The sequence below is a fragment of the Arachis duranensis genome, chromosome 9, assembly GCF_000817695.3.
Source record: "Arachis duranensis cultivar V14167 chromosome 9, aradu.V14167.gnm2.J7QH, whole genome shotgun sequence".
In the NCBI taxonomy this organism is placed as follows: domain Eukaryota; kingdom Viridiplantae; phylum Streptophyta; class Magnoliopsida; order Fabales; family Fabaceae; genus Arachis; species Arachis duranensis.
Window position 1 is genome coordinate 34,866,903 of NC_029780.3, and position 4,835 is coordinate 34,871,737.

A 4,835-nucleotide genomic window follows, 5' to 3' on the forward strand; every position below is an offset into this window, starting at 1 on the left:
TGACAGAGCATAGGAACGTTTTCACTGAGAGGATGGGAAGTAGCCACTGACAATGGCGACACCCTACATACAGCTTGCCGTAGACGTGCTTTACAAACAATTGAGTTAAATATTACATTGCAGAAATTCAGAGGACAAAGCATCTCCAAAACTCCAACATATTTCTCATCACTGCACAACAAGTAACACTATTATTCTCTATTATTTTTCTAATAATTTTAATTACTTTGACTTCTTACAATTAAATCCAAATAACCTTATTGACCTCCTGACTAAGATTAATAAAATAAACATTGATTGCTTCAAACCAATAATCTCTGTGGGATCGACCCTTACTCACGTAAGGTATTACTTGGACGACCCAGTGCACTTGCTGGTTAGTTGTGCGAATCACAAATTCGTGCACCAAGTTTCATAAGCAAGGAGTTTTCCTCTCAACTCATCATAGGTTATAGGGCTTAGGTTATTGCTCTCGGCTAGGACAGTGGCAGTGCTTTCCTATTCTTTTGTGAGGCTTCTAAGAAGTTTTCTCACTAAGGTTTGTTCTGAGTAGTTTGTACCCATAGCATCAAGGTTGTTGATTATGATTGAGAATCTCTCAAACACTTCATCAATGCTTTCTCCATCCTTCATGTTAAACATCTCGTACTCTTTTCGCAGCATATCAATCCTCATTTCTTTAACCTGTTTAGTGCCTTTGTGTGTAACCTGGAGTTTTTCCCTAATTTTTTTGGCTGTCTTGCATCTAGACACCTTTCGGTACTCTTCAAAGCTGATAGCACAGTGAAGAAGGTTGATGGTTTTAGCATTCAGCTCCATCTTCTTCTTATCGTCTTCATTCCATTCAGCTTCTTCTTTTTGAGTCACCACTCCATCAGCACTTATTTTTGTTGGGATCTTGGGACCGCTCACAACAATCTTCCATATGTTGTAGTCAATGGATTGGATGAAGATCCTCATCCTCTCTTTTCAGTAGGCATAGTTCTTCCCGTTGAAGAAAGGAGGCATGTTGTTTGACTGGCCTTCAGTGAGAGTGTAGGCAACTGTGATTGTGGCCAAGTTGTTCGCCATTGGATCTTTACTCCAAGCGATTAAGCTTGATTCTTGAGACCTTAGCTCTTGATACCAATTGAAGGTTGTAGTAGGCTTAGAGAATGGAGGTTAAATCTATTCCTTTCTTTTTACTTACTGAAATGACCCTTTAAAGCAAACTTTCAGTTCTGAATCTATTTAAACTCAGCAGCAGAAAATTTATGAGACAATTTATTTTTGTCTCATGAATATAAAAAAACAGAACATAGCAGAGAAGAAAGAAGTTGACACCATCATGTATCCTAGTTCAGTTGCCTTATGCAATGCAACCTACATCCAGTCTCCACCACAACAGTGGTGGAATTTCCACTATAGTTAAAGTATTACATACACAAATTTTCCAAGATTGACACAATCCTTTCACACTCAAGTTCAAACCTAACTTGACTTGGTTATGCTAATACCTAACTATCCACTCTTAGTGCTCACCCAACTAAGAATGGGGTACCTCACAAGTACAAGATACTAGACACAGACTTACCTAAAGAAATCTGAAATAACTCTAAACTTTTCTCTCAAGTGTATCACTCAGCCTCTTTCACTCATAGGCTTTTGCTTGAGTTCTCTCATTATACCTTTTCACTCAAGAAATTACAGAAAGATAAACATTAAAAGGAAAATCACAATATGTAAAACATGAAGGAGATTGACTCTTCAATAGCCTCTTTGCTATGTGATAAACCAGATTTGTATGTCTCTGATTCACTTCTGCATTTTTGGCAGAATGCTTCTTTGAAAGAAAGCACTGTCCAAGTAGATGAACTTTTTCAGGGAGCACCTCTCAGAACATACACCTCAAGAACATTGGTTATCTCTCCTTGGCTTTTGAATGGTGAAAAATCTTCTTTTATCTCCTTGCATGTTGCTGAGTTGCTCTCTCCTAGGTCAACCCTCGAGCTGTGTGCTTCACCAACACACCACATCACCTTTTCCATTTAATCTTTAAATTAGGAACTTTGGTTCTGACCTTCTCTTATTGACCGAAAGCCACAGAGCATCATAAACAAATATTTCCAATGGTAAAATTCTATCTCAGCCATTGAAAATTAACTTGGTCTCCAAGACACACTTATGACCGTAGATGCACAGCAGTGTAGAACAGAGAACACTTTTTCATTTATCCAAAAATGGTAAAGCAGAAGATTTGAGATGAAGTGAAGAAAGTAAGTTGCATGCAAATGGAAATAAATCACCTTTTAATTTTTGACTCAGTTTAATATGGATTAATGTGGGTGATAAGATCTTTGTTTTATGATTAAGCTTTCTCTTTCTTTCTTCTCTGATAAAATGAGCAGGAGGAACAAAGCTCTCTTTCTTTTATTTTGTTGTTGACCGAAGCAATAAGAGATAGTGTAGACTTCAAACTTGTATGAGAAGTTTGGTGGGATCAACTTGGGTGAGCAACTCAGGCTTGGATTGGCTTTTTTCATATTCAGCCCAAGTGATTTCTTTACTTAACAACTTTGGGCTTTTAGTGTTTTATGGCCCACTTTGTTTCTAGTTTGATTTCCATCATTTTAGGCTGCTGCAACTATATTTCTTTGTTCTAAATTAATTTGGGCTTTATTTGAAAGTGTAGCACACCATGAAAGTTTAAGATTTTTGTTCCATTTATTTGGGCGATTGCATTATTGAAATTTAGCATGCATCACTCAAAACAAAATCATCAAAACTAATTAGGTAGTTGGCCCAATAAAATTAATGTTTGTCATCATCAATTATGTTAGTTAATTTCTTAACTCAACAGAGATTAATCACCATTGATTTTGTAACTTTCATAAAATATGTACCCCACTATTTTAATTTAAGAATGATTAACTCTTCACTTAACTACTTTACTAACTTTCTCACTTTAAAGATCTTGATCCTAAAATATTTTTATAATTTGTATACAAAGTCTTTGTATTTTCTGTCTCATGTCCATGTTGTGATTATTCTTAAACTTGATTTGGTAAATTTTTTACTTTTTAAAAGTAACTTATAAAAATTAAATTTTAAAAGATCTTTTAAAAAAAATCACAGCATCTATGTTTAATAAATCAAATTAAAAATAACATTCAATAAGCACAAATAATATCAATTACGTTTGGTAAAATAATTTTTAAAATTTAAAAATATTATAATAAATATGAATATAAAAGTAAAATTTTAAAATTAATTAATATACGAGATTATATTAGATTTTTTAATTTTGATAAGTATAAACTAATTTTAAAAATTCTACCTTAAATACTTTCAAAAATATCCATGTCTTTTAAAAAATATAAGCATAAATATATTATCTTATTTATCAAAAATAAAATAAAAAATTTATACTCTTAAAAAACATAAACATCTTTTAAAAACACCTTACCAAACCAAACTATATTTTGATTAGTTAGATTTGTAGTGCTTCAATTTAAAAGATAAAGACTTATAAACCCTATTAAAATATTCTCACAATGGTTTAAATAAAGATTCACGTCACTATCTAATTAAAGCGAGAAAGAAATCCTTCACCTTTGTTTAGAATTTTCTAGAAACATATTGAGTATTAAAGAAGGATGGATACTTTGAATAATTTAATATATTTGATCGAATATATTTAATTGAATTATTTAACTATTTATAATATTATTTTTAAATAAAATTATGGATAATTTATCTAAATAAAATGGTCGAAAAAATTTTTTACTCAAATGCAACAATTGTAATTCTTTTATTTGCGTGTCCTGATTTATTATTATGTAAACCGTGATAAGTTATCATGTTTTACTTTTATACGTAAACCGTAGTAGGTAAACACGGTTTATAAAGTGACCAAGATGAGTATAAACCGTAATAACTAAGCACGATTTATGAAGAGAGAACTTTGATCATAAAATCTTGTTACTTCCCACGGTTTATGAAGAGATATGTAGATGCAAAATTTTTGTTACTTGCCACGGTCTATGAAGAGAAAAATTCTATATATATGAGTGAGATTCAAGCTGTTGAAGAGTATTTTACAATGGCAAGTGAGAAAGAGAATTTTCTAAATAATAAGGGCAAATCACATCATTAAACAAGAATGGAGGAGAAATTACATGATTCAACCAAAGCAAAAAATGTAACATGGATCAACTAGAAACGTATTTTTATGTAATTCGAATTACAAACCAACAGTAATTCGAAGTTGATCAATTCGAAATATGCAGCTAAAATTCGTACGTAATTCGAACCTATCTGATTCGAATTATGCATACAGGTTGACTCAGGATAGTTCGAATTACACTCATTCGAATTATAAGGGATGCAATTCGAATTACACTAAAAAAATAATTATCTAGAGTATTGGACCAGCTAAATGTTAGTTAGATTTTTTATTTCTATTATAAAATATAAAAAAATAATTCTAAAAAAATCATGTTATTTTTTAGGATTTAATTTTTTTTATTGTGTTTTCGTAAAATTTGCACAAAATTCGCCTATCACATTAACTAAACTTACTTATTTATGTAAAGTTTGTTTATCGACTCAGCAAACTTGTTTACGTTTTAATATAATTTAAATTGTATTAGTATATTTTTATTTTTAATCAATTTAATTTTATTTATATAATTAGATTTTTAAATTATAAAATTTGTATTAGTTTGTAATTTAAAATTTAAATAGATATAATTTAAATTAATAATTTATAAAATTGTATATATTCGTATTATTGTATTCATATAATTAATTATATTTATTAGATTTTTTAAAAAAAATATCGCTTGTTTATTTAA